The sequence below is a fragment of the Rhinichthys klamathensis genome, unplaced genomic scaffold (genome assembly GCF_029890125.1).
Source record: "Rhinichthys klamathensis goyatoka isolate OS25496 unplaced genomic scaffold, OSU_Roscu_1.1 h1tg000044l_1, whole genome shotgun sequence".
NCBI lineage: Eukaryota > Metazoa > Chordata > Actinopteri > Cypriniformes > Leuciscidae > Rhinichthys > Rhinichthys klamathensis.
The window spans coordinates 590,333-617,500 of NW_026606591.1; the positions used below are offsets into that span (position 1 = coordinate 590,333).

General features: G+C 38.7%; 1 long non-coding RNA gene across 1 annotated transcript; it reads right to left on the reverse strand.

Moving 5' to 3' along the window:
* Positions 1 to 12,206: 12,206 nt before the first annotated feature.
* On the reverse strand, positions 12,207 to 25,748 carry LOC130082374 (uncharacterized). Its single transcript, XR_008806764.1, has 3 exons — positions 25,725 to 25,748; positions 15,006 to 15,205; positions 12,207 to 12,818 (listed from the first exon to the last, which is right to left on the reverse strand). It is a non-coding gene; the product is annotated as an uncharacterized LOC130082374 (long non-coding RNA).
* Between the last annotated feature and the right edge of the window lie 1,420 nt (positions 25,749 to 27,168).

The window sequence follows — 27,168 nt, forward strand, 5'->3', positions numbered from 1 at the left end:
GAAGCAGCCCTTCGCCACAATAGAAATGTGTTAAAAGATTAAATATTCAGTTTTTGCCATTTTTCATTTGACTGCCTGCTCAGATCACACATAAAATGAATGTATTAATGATCACAATACTAATTGTAATCTATTTAAAGGGTCAGATTCATAATTCGCAGTGAGAGAGATACTTTTTTTTTCTCCACTTACTCAGAATCAACCATGAACGGAGGGTGACGGCTCTTTTGAGGAAAGCAACTTGTATTTTCTACGTCATATCTGATTTACTGCTTTCATGCATCCCCAAAAAGGACCCCTAGTGGGATTTATCCCGTAATCCAGAATAGTGCCGTGACTTATCCCCTCAAGGCAGATGACAGGGAAAATCAGATCAGTAGACTAAAACTGGGGAATCAAATTTTGGAAGTTTAAGAGTTTACCACAGAACTGAAGTGTGTGATCGTAAATACAGTCGTCTGCACGCAACTCTAGTTGATTTCACTTACATGAAGTGATGGTGGCTGCTAAATTTCCTCCATTTGTAGCAGAGGAGTCTGTAACTGCTGAAAATGCCTCTTATCTGATGGCTGGTTGAACACTCTTGATTGAAGGTTGATTTCTGAGGAGGCTTGAGTTTGAGTTCAATCTCTGGCTGTCTAGAAAATGAGAAAAATGAGTCAGAAAGCCCCAGCAATAATTTCAGGTTGGGATCACATGCTCTGGGTGTCAGATGAAGATCTCTCTCTGATATCATGAAATATCTGGAAGGGGAGCTGTAGAAACTGGACGTTTGAGACCATAAAGCCACAATCAGGGGGTCAGCAGTCTCACGCAGAAAAACTTTTGACTGCTAGCATCAAATCTGGTCCAGTTTGCAGCTTTTTCTGGTCAAGAACAGCCTTTTTAAAGAGGAAGAGACATGACATGCCATCAAGACAGCCGGAGACAGTTTAAGGAGTGAATTCATCTGAAATACAAAAACACACAAACAAACCACACGGTTTAAAAATGATAAGTTATGGCAACATATGTTTTTACATTGCTTTAACTCGTCAAAGTAAGTTAAGCAATTTTCAACTGTTTTTAAATAAGTTATACAAGATTTAAGTCAGTTTAATGTAATTTAAGTTGAAATGACAAACATCCAAGTTGATTGTACTTAAAGATTTTACAGTGTAACAAGGAAAAACTCGTTCAAACAACTGCACAGATTCGACCTACGACTGGTAGTAATTACAATTGCACTGTACACTTGAAATATAATATTATTAAATACAAGAAAAGAAAATAATAAAGTGGCTATAAATGAAATTCAAATGTGTGGGATAAATTCATATTGTGAGATATAAAGTCATAAAAAAATCTTTATTGTGAGAAATAGAGACAAATCACTTTGTTTACTCTATAGCAGAAACAGGCTTCAAATAATATTAGAATATTAGAGAGATATTTGAATAAATATTAGACATGTTTATTATGAATAATGATCTTGGTTTGTGTCCAAGTTCTAAATAAAAAGAGAAAATCAAATAAGATGAAGTATCTTTATTTTGTAGAAGTATTGCATTCACTGGATTATTCAAAAATAGGCATTACCACATTGTCTAATATATAAAGTTATTTAATAAATTAATTTATTTCGACAGTATTGTGATGATTTTACTTACAGGAAAATACTTTTATCCAGCAAGGATGCATTAAATTGTGCAATAAAAAGTGACACCAAAGACATTTACTGTTAAAGATATTTCAATTTTTTTTTAAACTTTCTATCCATCAAAGAATCCTGATAGTAGAAGCAGCACAACTGTTTTCAACATTGATAATAATCCAAAATGTTTCTTGAGCATCAAATCATCATATTAGAGTGATTTCTGAAGGATCATGTGACACTGAAGTCTGGAGTAATGATGCTGAAAATTTAGCTTTATATTCAGTTATATAGTTATTTTAAATTATATTTCACAATATTACGAAACCAGTGTTTACTTGTAGGCTACTTTAAATGTACAGTATATAAAATATATATAAAAAAAGGTGCTATACATTTACTCGTATCATGATATATCATTTTGGTTGTACCACCCACTCCTAAACCATGTGAACTAAATCTAAAAGCACACAGTGTTATGTGTCACAGTTAACTCATGACCTCACCAGCATCTGAATCACTGGTAACTCACAGAGCCTTTATTACTAGTATGTCACCTCACTCTGTCAATCTCTGCACTTCCAGCAAAAGGCTGAAAGGCAGCAAACACCTCAGCAACCAATGTAATTACTGCAGCTGGAGGTGTATAAACACAGCTCCATCTCAGCGAAGGCTTCTATGAATGCGGGTAATTAAAGTGCCCCTGCTGCTTTTATTCAATCACTGAGATGCCATTCCCACTTTCACAGGCAGCGATCAGAGGGGAAGGAGAGTTCGCCTTCACTTGTAAACGCTGATGTGAAACACTGCCGATGCAATTGGATGATGCTTGCAAATGGCGCGTGGCAATGACCATAATACTGACCCATCGTTTGATTGCATGCAAGCTCATTTAAAAGAGCCAAAGATGCACGAGAGGTGACTCCAGTAGAGACACTAATCAAATATCTTGATGGATTCCTAGCACACACACACAAAAAAAACAATCTCTTGTTTGCTTAGCTCATAATCACACACATTTGCAGCAAATTACATTTCTGTAAGGTGTGAGTGTGTGGCAGGCGCATAATGGGCGGTCAGGGACATAACCCGTGGCCTAAAAGAGTTTTTTACCCCTCCTGTTCTGATTCAAGGAATAGTTCATCATCTAAACATTGCCATTTTTGTCATTATTTATGTTGCTTCAAGCAGTTTAACTGTCTTAACTCACTGTCTTAATATTAATAATAATAAGCAATGGGACTTGAGCAGAAAATCAGCATATCAGAATGATTTCTGAAGGATCATGTGACACTGAAGACTGGAGTAATGATGCTGAAAAATACAGCTTTGATCACAGGAATAAATTACATTTAACAATATATTCAAAAAGAAAACCGTTATTTTAAATTGTAATAATATTTCACAATATTGCTATTTTTTGCAACATGTTTTTGCATGCAACCTGCGAGGACAACTCACTAGAAAGACATTATTTCATGTCACGCGTGTGATCGAGATGCATCAAGTAAAAAAAAAACTAAATAAATTACCTCAGTTCACAGAAGAAGAAGAAAAGATTGCAGGTTTGGAATGACATGGGTGTGAATAAATGATAAAATATAGATGTTTCTGTGAACGATTCTTTTTAAAGTGCCCTTATTATTATTTTAAACGTTTGCGGGCAGCCAATGAAAACCATATGCGGGCACTATGCAAATTTGTTACAAACCTATGTAGGAAACAGAAACTAAGACTGAAATTACAGACGACTCGTTTCAGGCAGTTTAGAAGCGGTTCTTTCTGTGAGACAATAACTACATTTATCTGCACTTGGCTCTTTGAAACTTTGAGGCCTTTTACGTTCACAAACAGCTCTATTACACTGCATGAAAGGGGCACTTTAATTGTGGTTCTTGCTTTCAACAATGAAGCTAAGTACATGATGAATCACCAAAGCAACCGTGAACAACTGTCCGACATGCTATCAGTAGTTAAAGAAGGAGCATTACTCTACAGAAAGATACTTTTAATGGGAGCGAGTGCGTTTCGCACCAATCATTCACAGAAGAGGTCACGTCTAAAAGACCTCAGAAACTGAAGAAATACTGACAGGGAAATGCATTAAAATAAATATGAAAACGCTGCATCCTCTGAAAAGGGACTGATGGAAATATGAGAGCTCAGATCTATTGGGCTTTGAAGTAACAAGCCGTTTTGAATGTGAAGTCAGAGACGTCTGTACAGGCCATGACTCGGGATGAATTTCCAGCTATGGCATCATCAACTAACTGAGGCTGAAGAATAACCTTAATCCTTCTTACAGACGTCAGGAAAACAGAATAAGGTATCCAAGCGAGACTCTGGGTGTGGAGGTTTTCCAATATGGATGACTTCTGTGTGCGAAAGCGGGGCTGGAAGGAGAGGAAAAGGAGAAAGCAAGACAAACTGTTCTCCTTAATGCTGCTCAATTGAACATCTACAAGAAATATGCTCATACCTGGAGGCCTTTACATAATAAAGGTCCCGGACCTGGTACATGAGGTGTGTGACTTACTTACAACCTCACAAATCATTGCTCTTCCATTTACCCATAATGCTAAACAGCTGACAGTGGATCGGTTTCAAAACCTAGTGAGCTGGTTAAGATAGATATCTTATATGGACAAGAAAGTACTGCATGTATCCTTTCAGAATAAGGCAACCTCAGAATGCATCCAAAATGGCAGACAAAACAAGTCACATCACGCAAAAGTTTCATGTTTAGCCTGGAAAAATTGCATGTGGCTATATAAACTTCTGGATAGCATTCAATTCCCCCTTAAATAATCACAGAAAATGCATAAAAGTCAGCTGATCCTGCACATACAGCGGTGCTTAGAAGATTGTGAACCCTAAATCAATTTGAAATACACTGACATCATATTTTCATCTACAAGAAGATTACTATAAGATAACCTAATAATGGAATACCCTTCCAAAAAAAATATATGAAAAACCTCACAATACAGTACATTTACTTAAACATCAACACTAAGAATCGTTTTCGGATAATATAAGTGTATTTTGCACAAACCAGTTGAAAAACAAGTGAAAAATCGAACAAAACATTTATGTAGAACGCAATATATGAAAACAAGCATTTTTCCTTCTTCATAAATTTATCTTGGTTTAAGGAATTTTTATATTGTTACGTTTTATTTTTTAACAGTGGAAATACAAAGATTTTGTCTATTTTTGTTAACTAAAGTTATCTAGTTCAAGAACTTACACTATTAAAAACAACGTTTCCAAAGGGGGGTTTTGCAACCATTTTATGTTCCCAAAAGAGCCTTTCAGTGAACAGTTCTAAACAGAACCATCCCGCTATAAAGAACCTTTTGTGGAATGGAAAGATTCCATGGATGTTAAAGGTTCTTCATGGAACCATCAGTGCCAATAAAGAGCCTTTGTTTTTAAGTGTAGATGAAAAGCCAACCACACCGGTATCACTCTGCGGCAACAAATAATGATTCTCTGGTGGATTTCCAAGGATTCACCGCATTAGCGAGAACTCTGGCTCTCACAACAGCATATACACACTGACACGCACACAAATAATTATTACAAATATCACACCTCCCCGAGGACAAGCTTGAGCCAACTGCACTCGGCTGCCGATGATGAAGTTCTCATTATGTTCGCAACTCAATTGACTGACCTCAGTAGGTCCTGGCTGATTAACAAGTACAGATAAGAGGCCGGAGAGCAACACAGAGGTATTTATAGTGTGTAAAACACACATGATATAAGCTCATACTGAGCTAATCTGGCCAGACGGCCGATTCATTCAGGGCTGGATACGCCAACACTGCCTCCACTATATTTATCAGGGAAAGCACACGTTAATATATGCAGATGTGCAGGGTTTGCCGCTCAGCCCCCTTGGGCAATGCATTAGTGATGAACGCACCGGCATGACCTCATTCTGTACGACTGCCGTAGCTGGACTTTCTCATAAAGCTTCTGGATAAAGACACACGGCAACACATGCATGACTCATTTCTATTCTGAAAGCCGTCGACCAGAACGGGAAGCCGAAGATTGCATCGAATCGCGTATTCTTGCCGAAAAGTCATGGCTCCAATCTGACTCGTCTTGATTGCCCCTATCAGATGCTTATCCTCTTTCATGAATAGATATTACATTACTTGGGCGAGACCCAGAGGGGATCTTTTGCAATTCCTTTTCATATTCACTTTCTTCTACAAGGCCCATTTACTTATAAATGACTGTGAAAAGGGGATCAAGGGAGCTCTCGGCGCATTTGTATTCCGCGATGGAAACGCTACTTCTGCATGACGTGACTCTATCAAAACACTTCCCGGTTAGGCCGGTGGCCTATTGCTTCAACGGGCTGTTAACGAGGGCGAAGTCTATGTGCCGCTGCTTTCAATCATCCAGGTTCACTCGCAATCAGGTATAACATATCTGGAGAAAGCCATACGTTTGTGTTCAACTCAATGGCAGCTGTTTAGCTGGAAGAACGTGACCTGCATGACGCCACCTGTGCTCATGGTGATAGGGAAGTCCTAGTTCCCAGGAGGAACTTTTAACTGGAACGCCCCCTCAAGTCGGAGCTGCGACTGGGAAACTTGGGGAAGCACAGCAACCCTGTTTGTCTGGTTGTCCATAAACTCAGTGGTGCATACAGTACTATCCAACCTCTATTTGTGGACGTGATACTTCAACGTTATCTGTTCAAAATACTTTGTTTGTATTCGGAAAGAGGTTTGCTTGGACGCGTCCATCTTAGTTTTCTGACCATGTATTCTGGAACGCGCTCATTCCCAGTTACGGCATCCTTCCTCCTGAGGTAAATGAGCATCAGTTCTGCTCACACTTTTTTTGAGCCAATCACCTGAGTCATGAATGTCATACTATGGCCTTAATGTAAACGCATCTTTTTCTCTCCATTTTGCGTTTTGCCTTCCGTCCACACTAAGAAAGCGTTTTTATTAATGAAAACGAAGCTTTTTGAAAACGCTCTCCAAAGTGGATAAACGCCGTTTTCGCGTTGTAGTCAAAACGGAGGTGATTAAAAACGATGACGTAAGTTTAATCATGTGATGCATGTTGAACCAAGTGGACAGAGCCATCTCATTGGAACTCAGTTGAGACAGTTGAAGCCCATTTTTAGCGATTTTTGAGCACTTCCGTTCCTGACGCGCAGACTCAAACCGACTCAAACTAAGCTTGATGACGTGGGCAACCTGTCTGACAGACGTTAATCTTCTAGTAGCTGTGCGTGAAAATTGCCAACGTTATTCTTGCAGAGACGGGGAACTTGAGGAAAGAGTTCTTTGGCGTGAGTGAGCAGGAGTAAGTATTCCGTTGCTTTTATGGACTCATTATCTATGGGCTTCTCCCTTGACGGGACGTCCCCCCGATTGCCTGCGAGCTTCTCCTCCTGTCTGTACGGTAATTTCTGTACAGCGCGACAGAGAGTCGAGTGGTTATGACGCAATCGTTAGCCTATTTTTACTAAATCGGTTTCTACGGGGCCATAATGTAACATAGAAGGTAATGGAGCCCTTTATACATTGTCGTGTTTCTTTAGAAATAAATAATGGGCAAATGGAGTCTTTAAACGCCTCAGATGTAAAGTTATTCGCTGTCAAAGTGACGCCAAAATGAATGGGAGTCAATAGAAATGCTAACGCAAGTGAAGTTCTGCTACAAGATGGCGGCACCCGGCCGGCTTCAACTTCCGGTCGATGGATTACCCCCTTGTGTTGAGCCCATAGATATTCATGTTTACACCGGTATTGTGCCTGTTATGTGCTATTCACTTTCACACTGTTGCTCAAATATGTTACTTTGCGCACGCTTCATATTATAGTCCTGCAAAGATGACAGAAAATGTACTCACATTTACTGTCCTGCAGCAAAACATGAGAGCAGTCGCGTTTTAGACCAAACATATAATGGTGAGCGACAGTGACCTGGACGCGAATGGTGAGATATTTTGCTAAATAAAACGATCTTGCCAGAAGAATTGCGCGATAACTTTATTATTTATTTTTCCGTCTGTATCATCTCAGTGAGCTTTTATGAGGGTTTACGCATGCGCTGTAAGGTGAATTTGGCGTTTTTAGACGTTTCGGTGTGGATGAGAAACTTTTGGAAGTTTCTAGTGTGGACAGAGAGCATTTTGAAACGAAAACGCCATTTTCAAATGTATCCGGATTAATGTAGACGTAGCCTATGACATCATGACAATGCTGATTGGCTTCTGGCACCACAAGAACGCACCATCCCAAAACCTTTCACTAGTTACTATCCGGAACTGAGACATCACAGAGAGTAGACAAGGAAATATATATATTTAGAAAAAAGTCAATTTTAAGCTTTTAAGAACAACAACAATGAAAATCAGTCATGGGCAAAACATCTACTGACAAAAAAAGAGAATCATTCTGTTTTTTTCCACTGAAGAGGGTAACTTTTCATTATTCAACAAAACAGTAAAAACTATAAATTATTTTTTCCATAAATTATTTTTTGACAAAGACAAGAAAAATGTTTTTCACTTTTTAAACAATTTCACAATTGCTCAGAAGTCCATTTTCACTGAAGTCACTGTAGCAAAAGCATCTGCTAATTAAACACATAAATGCTATGAATATTATTATTATTATTAGTAGTAGTAGTAGTATTAAGTGGCAACATTTGGAAATAGTTTTAGTTTCAAAGAAGGCTGTGACAAAAAAAAAAAGCAATAATCCACAGCAATAGTTCTTGCATAACCTGGGATATATAGCTTGCATTACATTAATTCAATATAAAGATATACTTAGCGTTCAAAAGTTTTGGGTCAGTGAATAAAATACTTTTATTGAGCAAAGACGCATTCAATTGAGCAAAAGTGACAGTAAAAACAAAAGTAATGTTATGAAATATTTCTACTTCAAATAAATGCTGGTTTCCACAAAAATATGAGCTGTTTTTAACATTGATAATAATCAACAATTGTTTCCTCAGCAGCAAATGATATTAGAATGATTTAGAATAAATTGCATCTTATATTAAAATAGAAAAGTTATTTAAGATTTCAATAATATTTCACAATAATGCTGTTTCCGTTGGTATTTTTGATCAAATAAATGCAGTATGGAAATTCCTGCAGGTTTCAGGCTGAGAGCGAATGTGTTCTGCAGTTTGAACTGTTTGTTGAAGTCATATTGCCTTTGGCATCATTAGAGAGAGTTTTCTAGGTCAGCGCGTGAATGTGCTTATGCCTGCACCTCAAATCCCTCTCCTTGCAAATATAAACAAATCCACCTCATGTGTGGAAACGCACAGATGTCAACTCATCTCCTCCGTTTGCTCTGTAATTACCTGTTCAAAGTGCTGCATTTGCAAAAAAACACACACAAACCAATGCAAGCTGCATGAATGCGATTATTGTTACCTGTCCAGGGGCGTCTTTCCTCCAAAGCTCTTCTCTGGACTGTGAGGGGATCATTATTCATATTTTGACTTTTGTTTAATAGACATTTTTCCTGCTTGGTTGGATTTTTTCCACTGAGTGTTTGCCTTCTCCTTGAAGAATACATACCTTAAGAGTTTGCCCAGAATGAGACATCTTAGAAATCAGCATAATTATGGAGGATCTGCTTTCCTCATGAAGATCCAGGTATTTTTAAACGACTCGCTCAGGATCCAGTAAGTTCTAGATCTTAATCAGATGAAAACGCAGCATGTGTCTCCTGTAAAGAAACAACGATGAGTCACAGCACTTTGCCAAAACAGCACCTTTTTCATCATTTCTGTGCTTGTTTTTGGGGGGAAATATGCAGATTTTTAAGTAATTTGATTTGAGCAGTGTTATTGTTGGGGAGAAGCTAGCTAAATTTGGTGTTATTTTACCATAAACCATAAATAAGACACTGATGATACACTTAGTTTCACAGCAGGCAATAATCAAACACGCTCTTCTAAAACGTCATATTTAGCACTGGAGCGTCTGATTCATTTAGAAGTGTATTGGTTTGTTCAGATGGTTTATATTAATGAAACAAATCACTGATGTGTGTCTCTGTGTTATTTTACCTCACTTTCATGGTGATATATTCAGTTAGATGCTACTGTTCAATAATATCCTCTTAACTTAGTGATATAATAATGTTTTTGTCATATTTAGAACAAATTTATCCAATCAAATGCTGCCATCCTAATCATGATTAATTCATTAAAAACAATAACATATGCTAGATGAATGCTCCTCTGACTTAATTTTTATACACAACATATGCATGTATATATTTGTATGTGTAGAAATATATATATATAAATAATCAGATAATATATAAAATCAATTATATATTATACTATCAATTATATTATTAATATAAATATTTCAATATATATAATTTGTTTTTTTATATTATATAAAATATTTTTATATGATTTAATGTTTAACATATCAAATCTTTATTGCAATATATACAATATTAAATTAGATATTTTATTTAAGCTATCATGTCATATCTATTATACATGCACATACTATAGATTTTATTGAATATTTCATATAATATGTGTGTGTGCTATATATATACACAGTATATAACATCATGCCCTGATTTATATAAATTAAAGTACATATATTTATCATATGTTTATATATGTGTAAATGTATATTGCTTATATTATAATTGCTTGGTATGTGCCAGTTGTAATGTGGTTTCCCCAACACATCATTAAATGAAGCTGTGAGTGCAACACTCTTGTTAGTAGCTTATAGCATCATTGCATTAGCCAAGATAACATGTAAGGGATGTGCAGAACCTAATCATTTATGGGCGTCCCAGCTCTCTTTCTGCGGGCGCAGATTCCTCGTGGGTCTGCCAATGACTCGGCACATCTAATTGGCATTCTGCCCCTGTGAGGGACTCTGGGAGATTCACCTTGCAGTGCCAATGCCTGTGTGGCAGACGGAGGAAGAAAACAAAACAAAGACAAAAAGCACACAACGGAGAGCAAACTCAAAAGCGTGAGAAATGTGAGGATCACCTGCTTACGGTGGGCTGCGTGTCAACTCATTATCAGGAGATTCCTCAGATCCAGATTTAGAGTTTTATTCCCAATGGAGTCCAACCTGACAGGACCTCTGAAGTCCAAAGACAGGGCACTTAATTGTTGTCCTGGACTGAGTGAGGAGGAGGACAGAAGAAGAGGGGGAAATAGATGAAGGAGGAGAGAATTGAGCGTATGTACACTGCACGACTCCAGACATCAAGTCTGGGACAGAGGTGCCGAAAACAGCACCAGATCCAACACGTTCAGAGCATCGGCAAATTCACAAAGGCGAATGGTTTCCTCTCACGCTCTCGCCGAAGAAAAGCAATTAGTCAAAGCCTGAGAGCAATCTCACGCTCAGCAGGTGAGCGGCACACACAAGCAGCGGAAGAAAACGGGAATATGTCTGGAGAGAGAGAGGGAGAGAGAGAGACGCAGCCTTCAAGTCATGTCGGAGTGATCGTCTTTACGAGATGAGTGTCACCGCAACGTTGTAATACCCAGCGGGAAACTTGGGATTTTCATAATTAAAGAATCATGGTGGAAACAAATTACTGTTGGCGCTTTTATTTACAGTTTTCCTTCCCATGTTGAATCATGTACGTTGTGAATCAAGACCCTTTTGAACAGTAGTGTATGATTTCTTCATTAATAGTTGAGGCCAAAGTTGGGCTGCTCAAACAAACACATTTGGTGCAACTAGTGCCACAAAAATTACACACTGCATGATTTTTTCTTTTTTTAAAACGTAACATATGGAAAACATTGTTCTAGACAAATATAGTAGCTATTAGCAGCCTTTGCTATGTTTGCTTTTCCGCTTGCGCTCGAAAAAGAGCCTCGTCCCCCGACATCACGCAGCGCACACACACACCAAGGTCGGAAATTAACAGGGGCTTGAGGCAAAAATTCCACCAAAATGAATAAAAATGCTTCCAAAAAACAAGATTTGGTGCAAAAAAAGGCTTTGTATAAGTCCTTGTTTTTAATATTTACAAGCAATATCACACGGACAAAAGTGCTGTTCCCAAATCAGCATATACAACAATTCAATAAACAATAAGTTGACATGCGTATTAGACACAATATTGCAATATTGTTTTTCAATAGTTTCAAACAGTAGAGCAATTTAGCCTCAGTGTGCTTTACAAGAAATTTGAAAAGTAGACGAACATGCACTTCAGATGACGCAAACTCTGAATCAACATGCACCACTGCTACTGCATGCACCACTGTCATAATCATTTGTTAACGATTAAAGTATTAATTACCTCAATGAGCTCATTGTTTCTGCCTTTATTACATTGTTTAAATTAATACATTTTTTGCTAACTGTGATTTTGTTGTATATGTACATTTCTGAAATACATAACTTAGAAAGTTACCTCTGATAACAGATCACTCTAAATTGTAATGTGGACTCATGCATTTTCTGTAAAGCTGCTTTGAAACGAAGTGTATTGTGAAACGCGCTATACAAATAAATGAGAATTGAATTGAATTGGATAATCTCAGATATTCACAACGCCAGCTCAGTTTGCTATTGATCTTTCAAGCCCGACTGGTTGCAGCATAACTTCTGCTACTAGTATCAAAGCTAATTGATGGTGCAAAAGTAAATGTCAGTTTAATAACATTTGCAGCCTCCCTTCTTAAATCTCCCACTTACCGCATTACATATCAGATTCAGAAACCCAAAAAAAAATGCTTCGAAAACTCCAAAAAAACAGCCCATTAGGCAAAGACACGTTCACCTCTCGACTCCAGCTGGGAATAATACACCATGAAGAGATGGTTTAGAAAGCTCCTGTAAGCCTGTGTGTCAATAACATTGACTTCCCATACAGAGAAAGTCAAGCAGAGACGGGGAGATAATGATTTGGGATGCTTACCTAATAGACGGAGAGATCTGGGTCTGCTTTTTCACTGCTCAGTTTTTGCTTTATGATGTGCCGTTTGACAGATGAGTTTAATAAAGAGGCTTGTGGGTAATGACCCAACGGAGGCCTCAATCTGGCAGGAGTTACGGGAGAGAGGAATAAATGCAGAGAAGGCCGCGTAGGTCAGGATCGGTTGCGCTGTGGGATGAGCATTTCGGCCCACTCCATCATGGACATCCACCACCGGTCACGCTACCCTCAGCCTATAAGGCAAGCACGGAATAAGAGTTGGATCAATAGCAAGGAACATATTGACATGGTGTCATTTTAGTACTTCAGAACTGTTCTTCAAATGGGAAATATCCATATTTAGTGGCCCAGACAGTCTGGTCTAGTTTACAACTTATTCTGGACACCATCTGATGGAAATGAAAACGGACCAATCACAGTTTATTTGGTTTGTACATGTCATATAGCCATATTTAAGGATGCACCGATATGAAAAATTTGGCCGATACGATAACCGATAATTCTTTATATTTGAAAGCCGATAACCGATATATATCGGCCGATAAATCTAAATCTGAGTTTTTAATAGCCTGATTACAAAAACAAAAGTCACACCATCAAAATCCATGTCCTAAGCACACAATTATAATGTTCTCATTATAATTTTATGTAGCTTATATGACAGACTTGCACTGAACTGTATTTTCCTTTTTTGAAGTGATTCCAATCATATTTCAAGCAATTCAGTGCGAATCTGAAGTGACTCAGCTGAAGAAAATAGTACATTATTTTATTCTGCTTTTATATATCAGCCAAATTTTCTTATTGGGCCGTTAATGATAGCATTAAAAATGAGCATAAATCGTCCGATACCGATATAATGGCCGATAAATCGTGCAACATTTCAACAAACAAGACAACATTTCTAATTTTAGTTTAGTTCAAGTTTTTCAACTAATATTTACTTGATTTTATTTCAGATTTATTTCAATTGACAGAAATGTTTTTAATAGTTTTAGTTAAAGATAATAACCATTCGTACGATCTCATTCGTATGTTTTCGTACCATACTTATGCCTTGATCCTTACTGTTTTCAATAAATGTTACATTTCCATACAAATCACATTATATGAATTGATATCAAATTGTCATCTTGTAAAATACTTGTTTTCTCATTAGACTGGGTTGGTACATTTGCATATCTAAAAGTATTATGTACAGATCATCGTACAAATCATCGTAACAAAGCGCAATACTGTATTTTCCAGAAAATAAGTCACACCTGGCTATAAGTAGCATTGTTGAGAGAAAAAGCACAGGTAAGTTGCATGGGATACAATCAGGAATAAATGTAAAATACCAGTAAATAAAAGGAAAAGTTCACCAACATTATAAACACTATAAAAATGTATTTTAGTTCCCCTTCACTCCACAACAAATACTTTAAATTTAACTGTATTCAGAACAGGAATAAAAAACACATTATATTACGGTACACAAACATAAAGGATAGCAAACAACATTTACTATAAACGCCAAGCCTAAACTAATTTATTTAAGAGAAAACTAGCAGAGTGTGGGAAATGCACTATTTAAATAAGCTTAAAGGCTCATGCATACTGTTCCTCAACTTTAGCAAAAATCCAAATATTTGCACTTTGTACATGATCTGAGAGCTTGATGTTAATTGCATTATATAAATCGCTTTAGAATAAAAGTCACAGCAAGTTCTAGAAAATACGGTATACTAGTGGATTTCTAGTTTACTTGCTACTAAATGCCTCCAAACAAAACTCTCATTCAAAGATTTGAACCTTGTTAACAAAGTTTGTTCCTTAAACTTTACGAATCAAACACCCACTATTTGTGTCCTATGCATTTAGAATGTTTATAAGACCATCAAATTGTGGTAATATAAAGCTATATTTAAGTCCTCCAGGGGAGTTTGGAAGTCATAGTGAATTTTGGCTGGGGGAAAAAATTTATACATTGGGCAATTTTGTATTTCTTTATTTGTCATTTCACTGGAAGCTTTTAGCACTAATGCAACATAATGAAAAGCAAAGGACGCACATTTGGTGTGCAGTTTTCATTTGCTGCCAGAGAATGAAGGCAAATGTATTTTGGTCGTAAAAGCCTGTCACTTTATAAACTGCCTAAATGAGTAGAGGTTTCGAGAGGTTAGAAAAGCTGTTTAGGTTGTCAGCAGCCCATGCAACGACTCGATTTTGAAGCACTGCTACTCTTAAACCCAAAGTTTCCTACACCAGACAGGCCTGACATTAAGAGCTCCTTCTGTTTCAGTCAGGCCGCCTTCACACTCAATATGCCATACTATTTTCTTCACTCATTTTAATGCTTATTGACAACGTGTGCATTGGAGCTCTTGCTGACGCTGTGGAGAATAGACAGAAGCAGAAGCTGAACTTTAAAAACCAACCTTATGGTCTACTGGCTCTGGGCTCTCTTCAAAAACACTAGGAAGGACGGTAATCGATTCGTCATCACGTAAGGTGTATTAGCCATTCTCTTTCACTTCTGCTGTATCGACACCAGCCCCGAAAAGCAGTATTTTCCTTTTCTCTCCACCCTCTCGATGCAGTGATGACAGGTTTTAAAGCTCTCTGAATGCGGGTTTCCCTGCAGACACAGAAAAAAGACCTTATGAATCGACGCTGCAGTGAACGTCACCCGAGGCTCCATGTTTGAAGATATAATGTAGACTTCGAAGTGCAATATATGTTCAATATATACACTGCTATGTTCATGTCACGTCAGAATTACTGGCAACATTCAAAACTCCAAAATTAATTCATGTGGCTTTGTTGTTGGTGACAGCAAAATACTAAATAATAATTCCCAAGTTAGTTTCACTTTATTTCGATGGTCCACTTTAGACATTCTACTAAATATAAATAACCCAGAAATAACTACATGTCAACTAACTCTCATCAGAGTATCAGTAAACTGTAGTAGACTGTTAGGTTAGGGTTAGTAGAATAAGTTAACATGTAGTTGCAAAGTTACTTGTAGTCAGTTACTTATAGTAATGTCTAAAGTGGATTGTTGAAATAAAATGTTACCCAAATGTTGGGGGTCAGTAAGAGTTTCTTTTTAAAGAAATTAATACTTTTATTCCGCAAAGAAGCATTAAATTGATCAAAAGTGACAGTAAAGACATTTATAATGTTACATAAGAATAATTTGCAAAGAGTTGTTCAAATCAGTATTTTGTGTTGTTTTACAGTAAAAAACTATCCTTAAAATAAAAGAAATAGCAGTAAAGTCGTGTAAGATGAGCAGGTTTTAAGCATAGACCTCACTAAATGTTGTTAGATTTTTGCTTAAAACAAGAAAAAACTATGCCGACGGCATTAGAACAATAAAATGTTTAATTAAGTTTAACAATATAAAATAAAAGCATCTTGTTTTAAGGATCTTTAGAGATTTTAAATGGAAAAAAGACAATTATTTTACTAATGCTAATCTTCTAAATTTGTGATGTAAATAAATACTCATAAAGAGAGTAACTACATGAATTCACTCTGTAAGCTCCAGCAAAACACAGAAAAACAAAGAAAACACACCAGGTAAACACTGTCTATAATAAAGTGATCTTTAACTGTTGAGGCCGCTGCCATTCATGTGAAAAAAAGTCATTTCGTTCATAGAATTTAAACTTGAAATTATGAGTTCAATGAGGACGTGAACAGTTTTAGCCTAAAACTAATTTTTATGGTAATTCCGGCATGAGCACCGATAGCGGCGGACTCATAAAATCAATTAATTGATCTGAACACATGGTGAAATCCACCCACAAAAGGATTCAATCTTAAGACCGGCGGCGTTAGTTGGTCTCAGTAGTTTTTACATCTGTTCAAACTCTCCGGCTCTTGGAAACCATCCAATCATGCAGTGCAAACATATCAAGTGAATTAAAAATCTTCTCTCTCAGCTATCAAGAGCTCCATATGTTTTTATTGCACGAGTCATTATTGCTTCAAGAAGAGTGAATGGGATTTTCATGGTCCTTTCTCAACCCTGCTGAAGAGAAATAAGTGCTGGTTTGTGCTGGTCTAGCTCAAGGGCTCATGGTTTGGCTGGTTAGCATGGGATGTTTATCCTCTGCTGGCTGTATCTACACAATCTAGGGGCAAAAATCAGCAACCAGGGGCGTTTCCTCTGAGGAGGCGAGGGAGGCAGTGCCTCTCCAAAAAAATTGGATGAGAAAATAATCCATATTGAAATGTAAAACCACTAATTTTTCTTTAGTGACACTAGCCGTGCTTCCATTACAGATTCGCACAAAACTTCTGCGATATTTCCTAAATGTCGATAAAAAACTATTGAGAAATTACACCGTTTCCATTAACCGATGTTATGCGACTAAATTGTATTTTCTCCATCATATCTGCTTTAAGGTCTTGACAAATTGTGGCATTTCTTTGTAGTTTAGAATCCAGTATTCCCATAATACTTTAGTCTTTTATAAGTTTAATAAAGAACTCAGTCTCGTCTTCTGTCCAAACATACTGTGTAAAGAAATCGGCAAAGAAATCTGTAGTAGAGGCAAAGGCTGCCCTTCAAATTGGGGATATCGTGGGACAGGTACAGCATGGAAGAGGGGGTTTTGGGCTCAGTTTAGCTCCTCCTAAATGGAACAAGGCAGGCCCAGCTCAAAGGAGGAAGCTGGTAGTCAACGAGGTGCGAAAGCAGGAGGAGAGGATGAGGTGTATAAAGGCCATTTCCCAGGCCAACCAGGGAGAGTGGATGAGATGGGAGAGTGTGGAACAACGTAAGATGGGCTGGCAAGACCTTTGGTCAATGGAAGAGAGTAGGATCAGTTTCCTTATTAGGTCAACATATGATGTTCTCCCATCACCGCAGAACCTAAACCTCTGGGTAGGAGAGGATCCCTCTTGTCCTTTGTGTTCATCACCTGCCACATTAAGGCACATTTTGACAGGATGTAAGGTGGCTCTTAGCCAAGGTCGGTTTACTTGGCGCCATGACCAAGTACTGCGATGTTTGGCTTTAGCATTGGAAGGCAAGCAAAGTATGACCAATAAGTTGCCACCTGTTCTAGCAAAACATTACACGCAGAAGACAATATTCCTCCGCCCAGGCGAGCAACCACCAAGAAAAGGTGTTAACACCAATTCTCGCCCAGGACAACTGGAAGCTGCTAGGGACTGGAAGATGCTGGCTGATCTTGACCAACGGCTTATTTTTCCACCTGAGATTGCCACCACTAACCTACGACCAGATATTGTTTTGTGGTCTGGATCAGCACGCATTGTTCAACTGATAGAGTTAACAGTGCCATGGGAGGATGCGGTAGATGAGGCATATGAGAGGAAGAAACTGCGGTATGCTCATCTGGCCACTGAAGCAGAACAGCGAGGATGGAGAGTCCAGGTTTATCCAGTGGAAGTGGGTTTTGTGGCACACTCTACAACCTGGTTCCTCAGAGACGTCGGATTCAGCGGCCAAGAGTTGCGTCGCACAGTAAAGAACTTATCTGAAGCAGCAGAAAGGAGCAGCAACTGGCTGTGGTTGAGACGGAAAGATTCTAGCTGGCTGTGTACAGGCCGCCACGCTACGGTTTCGTAGAGTTCTTGAAAACTTAAAGAGACTGTTGGTTTATTTGTATACGTTCCTGTGGATTAGGGGTGCACGATATTGACAAAAAGGTGATATTGCGATATCGATAATGAATATTGCGATATCGATATTAATTTCGATATTTTTAAACGTATGTAAAACTACAAAAGTTATGGGAAAACGCATCAAAAAAGATAATAAATAAATAAAACAAGTTCTTACAACATAAGGTTTATTTCAACTGACAGTCATATTGGACTGGTACAACATGAATAAATAAATAATAACCATGTCTACAGAACAGGACATGTTTTACTGGTTGTATGTACACTACAGTGTAAAAAAACAATAAATAAAGAGCAAGTCTACAGAACACACCTGGCCACTTTATGCGTTTTCTGTGATCGGATAGCTATCTGATCGTGAAAAGACCAGGTGTAAATGCCCTCCGAAACGCGTTCGAGACGGATTTGAATCCGATCGCTGAAACCACTTCAGGAGAGGGTCTGGGCCGCATTCTTGACGAAACTGGACAAGTGTAAATGCATCTCATTGTTGAAATCACATATGTAAAATGTACTCCTCCCAAAAACGCTAAAAATGAGAACGTGTTACAGGCTACATGTCATGTTATGGCCAGATATGACGACGCGCACAGCTGCAACACGCATCACCGCAGATGAGCATCTCTTCATCAAGCCAACGTGCAAACTATCGCAAATCAAAGTGAGAGAAACCGATCTCAAAATATCCGAATGCATGCGTTTTTTTCCTGTTTACACTCTCATTGAACACATCCGATCTGTGTCGCATACAAGTAAAAAATCGGAATTGGGTCACATTTCACTGACAGTGTAAACGAGGCCTAAGTCGCAGACGCTTTACACCCAATTATCTTCATTAAAAGTAAATAAACGAAATGATCTTAACAGGGCTGTTGCCGTTCTCTCTTACTGCGTTATTTGATTTTGACATTTTAGCTGATGATCGTAAAATGCAGATCATAACTGTTGCTTTCGGTGACGTGCACTCCATTAAATCTGCATAGGCTATAACGCGGGAATTGAAGATCGGATTTATATCCGTTTTGCAAAAACACATTTATGTGACCAGGTGTAAAAGGAATATCGTTTTGATAAATCAGATAGGTATCCGATCAGTGAAAACGCATGAAGTTGCCAGGTGGCCTGATACTTGTGCGCTGGTGTGTGCGTCGAGCCGGCAAGTGTGTGTGTGTGGGGACTGTGTGGTAGTAGAGCAAGGGAGAAGTGAAAGAGTGACGGCGATTAGCTTTGGAGCGTAGCGACTCAGTCATATTGAGAAAAACAAATCTCCCCTGTTCTTTCTGACCACTGTGGGAAATCTGTAGCATGAAAAGTTAACCCTCTTCTTGATTTCATGTTGTTTATGGAGAAGGAGAATCAGGAAATGAGTCGGGGGAAATGCAACGGTGCATGTCGGACCGGACGCATCATAAACAAAATATTGCATAAATATTGCGAGATTTTCGATATTGATATCGAGCAACGTGATATCGCGATAACAATATTGATTCGATATATCGTGCACCCCTACTGTGGATATTGCGTGAATGACGGGTGGTTGGGCAGATATTGTGTTTTGCGGTAGGTGGTATGCCATACGGAACCGTTGCCACTGAAACTGCATATTAACGCACCAGTGGGGCTCGACAGCCTTAGTCAAACGGGTTGGCGCGTATGGTTGGGTTGCGGAGAGATTGTGAGATTGTGGTTAGGTCTCAGCAGCAGGAGGGATGTAGAGGTCAGTAAGCTGGGCTGAGTTGAGTGGGGGACGGAGGGGGGTGACTTTGGGACGCCAGAGTCACTGTCGAGCCCTCTTGAGGTGTCGTGGGCTAGTCGACGAAACACTGAGGACGGAAGGTGCCCACTTGAAGACCCTAGAGAAGTCCCCTACTTGGCTCAATCCAGGCGGTTGTCGTGCTGGTCCTGTAGTTGCAGCCGTCGCGTGTGCTGACGCGCCAAGTACACTGCAGCCGTTAACGCCGGACAGAAGGGGAGTCACACCACCATATGGAAAGAAGCGTAAATGGATGGAGAAGCATAGTTTACTGTAAAGCTACGTCTTAGTTTTGCTTATCTTGGCGAAAGCCGAGTACAAATCAGCATAAAGTTTTAACATCTACTCTCGTGTAATGGAAATCATGTCATCTTTAAAGAATGATCACGTGACTTTTACGTACTTCCGGTGACCTGTAAATGCGAAATCCTTTTAGGAATTGCCTGAAAACCCACCTCATGGGAACGTAAAAACGTTTTTTTGCGATATATGGGAGATTTTGCGAAATTGGCGTGTTTCAATTGGGTGTTTTCAATTCGCAATTTCAATTTGCGCAATTTGAAGGGTAATGGAAATGCGGTTACTGTCCAACAGCAACACCAGCAGGTAAAGTTACTCCCCTGAGCCCATTGAGTTTTAACAGACGCCCTAAAGTGTGCGGTGGGTTTAGTGGGGGGTAATTGAGAATGAATGGGGGAGAGTCACGTGAGAGGAGGCAATGCCTCCATCCCGCTATGATTGGTTACGATTGAATATGATTGGTTTGTGCGATAAATCCTGCCTCTTCATGCACGTTCGCGAATCAGTCTTAATGAAGATAATGATGGCGTTAATGGGAAGTTAAAAAGTAAGTAAACATCTCACCCACTTAGATATCACTGCTTTTGAAATGGCCTGAAAACATGACTGTGGGGATTTTTAGTGAGCAATACGCTTGGGGAAATTAAAAGTAGCCTACATTTCCGTGTCTGTGACAGTGTTTACCGAGCTTGATGCCTAATGAAAATAAGTTGACTAATAAAAAGAAGAGCTGAACATCAGTTCACAAATAAAATATATTGTTTAAAATGAGTAGCCTTTAGTTATTATTTTGGAATAAAAGTAAAAACACTAACTTGATGAGATTTATACTTGGTTTTAATAAATAGAACATTAATTACATAGTGTAAAAATACAAAATTTGGTAGTTGTGTAGTTTATTTAACCAGGAAAATGTGACAACATTAAGTGTAACAGGGACATGAATTTACATTTGATATATATAAAAAATGTTTAAAAAACTTTGCCTCCTCATTTTAAAACACCACCGCACACCGCTGTCAACAACATAAATTATAGCACGTTTTACCAGTATAAAATATGGCTGGTCGGTCAGGCTCTGGCCTTGATGTTCTAAAGACGAACAACCCAAAGACATGCACACTCTCGCACAAGCTTTTTGCCCTATCGTCCGCTGTTTGATGTACTGAGAGGGAAATTGTATTCCCTCACTGGGTTTGTTTGCTTTGTTCAATGTGTCTGTCATGGCAACAAATAATAAAAAGAACAGAAGAAACCATTTGGAGTGTTTCTCCTGCCGAGATCAATAAAAACATTTCATCCTGCAAAATTGCGCCAAGGCCCTTCTGGTTCCTCGAGAAAAAAATAGCAATAATACCAGTCCTCAGGCTTTTGGATGCGAAACCTTCCGACATCAAAGTGCCGTTGTAATGAAGAGGAGAACAAGTGCTCACCCCTGTTTATCACCAAGACAGAGCACATAAAAAAAAAAAACTGCATTTTGACCTTTATTGAAGAAAACGCGAGTCTGCTTGTTAGGCTTGCTACGGTAGTTCGTGTTACCGGTGTTACACGGTGTTCAGTCGCAACACCGGTTTCATCACTTGCCCACCGCGGCACCGCAAAAAAAAAAAAATATATATATATACATTTAACGCAATTACGCAGTATCCGTTTTTTTCTGTTACCCGTTGACTAGCGTTGTATGATCACGCTCTTATTAATGTGAATGCTTTTAAGACTAAAGAGACCGCGCTGTACGTCCTGCCTATTACACACACACACACACAAATAGAAAAGACACGTCAGTATTGAGTTCTCGATTGGGCTTGAACGAACCTTAACACACACAAATTATGCCAAAATGTCGGATTTGTCGAGTGTCCTCATAAGATCAGTCTTAAATGATTTAAATAAAGTCTTCAGTGGGTCTCATTCATGAAACACGAGCAGAACGAATTTTTGTGTAAATCGTGTGTAAAGTGGTTCTGGCGTAAATTTTCGGATTCATTAAAATGTTCGTATTTTCCAAATGTTAGTTGGTACACAAGAAATCTACACCTGCTCCCAGCCACGCGTAAATAGTGCGCTTAACACCCGAACGATTTGGTCATTAATAAGGCTGCATTTTAATTCACCTTAATCGGGTACATATTTGCACAGCATTTTGAAAAAATATTATATATAGTAATTACATACGGTTTTTTTTATTATGAGAGACAGTAATAGCATCTGCGATGGTGGTCCTTCTCCAGTTTGAATACTATTTTTCCGAAGTGAACTAATTCGTTTTTTGCTCTCAAGCTTAATGTCGAACCATTTTCTTCTCACTTCTGGGAATATTCGATTAACAGATGAAACTCCATTAACTGCATCTGTAATGCTGCCAAGCTTCCTTTCTTTTAGGACCCGATACGCCACTATGTACACTTGAAAATAAAATGTGGCGTTTTGAATGAACTTCTGATAATAAAACTTCAATTTCTGCATCTGAGAAATTTTTTTCTCAGTCAGTCGGATTTAATGGGCGGGATTTATGGTAATTGAGAATGAACGTGCACGCGCATCCCATTTACGACTGATTGGAATTCATTAACACACACACACATTTCACTATCACATCTGACGTTTACGAAGTATTTGTGAATCAGGAGAAGAGTTTTCGGGAAGGTCTCTTTACGCGCAAATCACTCGCATATTTACTCGTATATTTACGAATGTTTCATGAATGAGACCTAATGAACGTAGAGATTTGTGAGAAAATGGGACGAGTGTCAGATCGCGTCTCTGTCAGCAGCGGCTGGTCTTAAAGTGTCATTATGTTAATCAAAGAACGATAAGAGAGTAAATGACTCATTCAGACCCGGCGCCAGGAGGATTATTATACCGATAGCCTAATAATCATGAATGCACTCCGCTATCTTTAACACATCTCCGGCGAACGGCTTCTTCACGCAAAAGAAAAACTCTTCATGAAGCGCAGTGAAATTCAGCGACCATGGCGTTTCCGGATGGATCGAGGTTGTTCGCTAACTTCATTTTTTACGTGCAATTCACATGAGCTCAAAGCGCATGCGAGACTGCTGCGAGTAGTCAAACTTTTATTAATGAAACAGAAAATCAGAGGGAATCATTTCTTTAATGTATTTTTTTTTTTTTTTTTTTACTGGTTGGCCGGTCACACGGCTTTCATAGTTTTCAGTTACGTGACTGGTGCTGTTCTGCCCGTGCAAACGCGCGCATTTTACGTTTGCCTTTAAATTAGCTATTTAAATGGCCCTGCCGGTGATACCGGTATTACCGGTGTTGTCAAACGTCGATTAACCGGTGGGAAAATATCCTCACCGTCACATCCCTACTGCTTGTCCATCCAAAACTTCTAAGGTGGTTGCCAGGGCGTTGCCATGCAGTGCTCTAGGTGGTTGCTAGGAGGTTAGATTTTATCCCAAGTAAATGGGATCCTCATGACTCTGTGATATCATGGTCCCAACATAGGGCTCGTGTGTTTGGATGCTCATTTCTGGACGCCCTTAGAAGAGCACAGTTCTGAAAATTAAAGGGGAACTATTATGCCCCTTTCACAAGAAGTCACTGGTGTCCCCAGAATGTGTCTGTGAAGTTTCAGCTCAAAATACCCCACAGATCATTTATTATAGCTTGTCAAATTTGCCCCTATTTGGGTGTGAGCAGAAACACGCCTTTTTGTGCGTGTCCCTTTAAATGCAAATAAACTGATGCCTCTTTCCTGAAGTGGGCGGAGCCTTTAGCTTGAGCTTCAGATACTCTGGCAACAACAAAACTAGAGAATCTCGTGCAACTGGACGTTTCTGAATGGTTAGTGGATAAATGTGTGTAGTTGTTGTGGAGTTAAGTTGATTCAACTCATCAACTAGCATGTACCGTCATGTTAATCTAAAAAATCTTTCAGAAACTACTTTTATGCAAACCCAGTGTTGAACTGACCCTTGTTTGTGAAGCATTCCGGCGTAAAATGATTTGAGCAAACACTTTAATGACTGAAATTCAACCACAGTGTCCTCAGTGGCTCAGTGGCTCTTATGTTCGTTGGTACATCCAATAACAGAACATTTGTAAAAAAAAATTTGGGCGCAAACATTGTATAAATTCAGCTGCTATAGCAAGGAAAAAGAAATGGCTCGCTCAGGGCGGGATCTATGCTAAGGGACACACATCACCTCATAAAAGTGAATTTTGCATAATAGGTCCCCTTTAATCTTGTTTCTTGGAGGTTATAAACAATGCTTCTGAGACAACAACTTGAATTTGTTGAGGAGTGCTACAGAAAACCACAAAAGGTTGCTCTGTAAGAGACTAGTCCAAGAGAACATCTGCCTGTTGTTTGACTCAAAATCCATTAGAAAGAATTCCAACTGCCATTAAGTCAATTTTGGATGCGTTATGTGCTTTTTCAGTGGCTCCCCTGGTAAGAGAAACCTGGGAACATTTAAAAATGTGTATCAAAGCCTGGAAAAGTCATAGAAATGAATACAATTGTGAAAAAAGTGTGGGGAAAAAATATGTAAAAATGAAACTGTAAATAAACAAAAAAATAAATATTATTATTATATTCTCTACATTTCAATGCAAAAATAAAGCATAAAATGTTAAATAAATTATAAATACTTAAATTTTATATATTACATATTTTGATTTATTTTTTGGACTAATTATTGCTCTTATGTAGAGGAAAACAAGATCACAAGGGATAATGATTTCGAATTTGTAAGTGAATTATTCTTTTGAATCAGATCTTTTTTATGAATCTATCAAACTAGTTCACAAATCTGTCTGATTTATCCATTAGCGAATCATTTTGAATTTGAACTTAATTCTCATAATTGCTGGTCAAAAAGTGTCTTTGCATTGTATTTTAAAACCCAATCTAATGAAGGACCAACTTTTTACGACTTAGTGATTTAGTATGTATTAGTTCGATGTGATTTGTATGGAAACGTACCATTTTTAGAAAGAAAAAAAAAGTTAGCATGAAAGTCACCTAACATACAACTGTTACGAATTGCCATGAAAGTGTGTTGGTATTTTATGCTCCCGTTTAGATTTGCTCTTCTTTTCGACACTTGTAAGATTGTTATTTATATTTAATTAAACTAAGCACATTCATCCTACTCCAAACACACTTGAGTGTTTTAAATTAGAAAAAGAAAATGACGCTGGTTCAAAATATTCTGTTTCAACTCATCTAATTAGCTTGTCAAAAGTTTGACTGCTTTATTTTTAATTGGTACTTGGCATTTCTTAAATTAAAATCAAGACTCATCCACTCAAAACAGCGTTTCGACTGATTAATTCATGTTTCAACACAGACTGCGACTACATATCTGTACGTTGAACAAATCACACTCACTCAGCCACAAAATAACTCCTTGTTCTTCAGTGGCAAACCTCTATTGCTCATGCGTGTAAAGTACAGCATCACCTGTCAGCGATTCATGACCTCCACCTGCCCTTCCACGCATGACCACAGCGCCGAGACCAGACAGACAGTGGGAGAAATGAAAAACTGCATCATCCATCCATGAAAAAGCCTCAGGTACTGACGTGTCATATGCCTACAGTTCCCATGAGCCCCGGTGGTGTGTGTTCCTCTTCAGGAAGGGCTGGGTGCCTACAGGAGCTGCAGAAATATGAATTTTTATAAGCGAGGTCAGGCGGAGGGATGAAGGAATAGAATGAGGAGGGAAAAGACAGCATATAAGAGCTTGGGCTCATAAAGCATTGAAAAGACACATTCCTGCTCACTCTTGCATCATATATATTATTTTATAGCTCTGAATTTAGTTTGATACACACCACATGGGTAAAAACACTCCTTGTCCATGATAAAAATTACTGTAATGCATGACATCTCGCAGCTTATTGCTATATATATATACACACTCACCTAAAGGATTATTAGGAACACCATACTAATACTGTGTTTGACCCCCTTTCACCTTCAGAACTGCCTTAATTCTACGTGGCATTGATTCAACAAGGTGCTGAAAGCATTCTTTAGAAATGTTGGCCCATATTGATAGGATAGCATCTTGCACTTGATGGAGATTTGTGGGATGCACATCCAGGGCACGAAGCTCCCGTTCCACCACATCCCAAAGATGCTCTATTGGACTGAGATCTGGTGACTGTGGGGACCATTTTAGTACAGTGAACTCATTGTCATGTTCAAGAAACCAATTTGAAATGATTCGAGCTTTGTGACATGGTGCATTATCCTGCTGGAAGTAGCCATCAGAGGATGGGTACATGGTGGCCATAAAGGGAAGGACATGGTCAGAAACAATGCTCAGGTAGGCCGTGGCATTTAAACGATGCCCAATTGGCACTAAGGGGCCTAAAGTGTGCCAAGAAAACATCCCCCACACCATTACACCACCACCACTAGCCTGCACAGTGGTAACAAGGCATGATGGATCCATGTTCTCATTCTGTTTACGCCAAATTCTGACTCTACCATCTGAATGTTTAAACAGAAATCGAGACTCATCAGACCAGGCAACATTTTTCCAGTCTTCAACTGTCCAATTTTGGTGAGCTCTTGCAAATTGTAGCCTCTTTTTCCTATTTGTAGTGGAGATGACTGGTACCCGGTGGGGTCTTCTGCTGTTGTAGCCCATCCGCCTCAAGGTTGTGCGTGTTGTGGCTTCACAAATGCTTTGCTGCATACCTCGGTTGTAACGAGTGGTTATTTCAGTCAAAGTTGCTCTTCTATCAGCTTGAATCAGTCGGCCCATTCTCCTCTGACCTCTAGCAGGCATTTTCGCCCACAGGACTGCCGCATACTGGATGTTTTTCCCTTTTCACACCATTCTTTGTAAACCCTAGAAATGGTTGTGCGTGAAAATCCCAGTAACTGAGCAGAT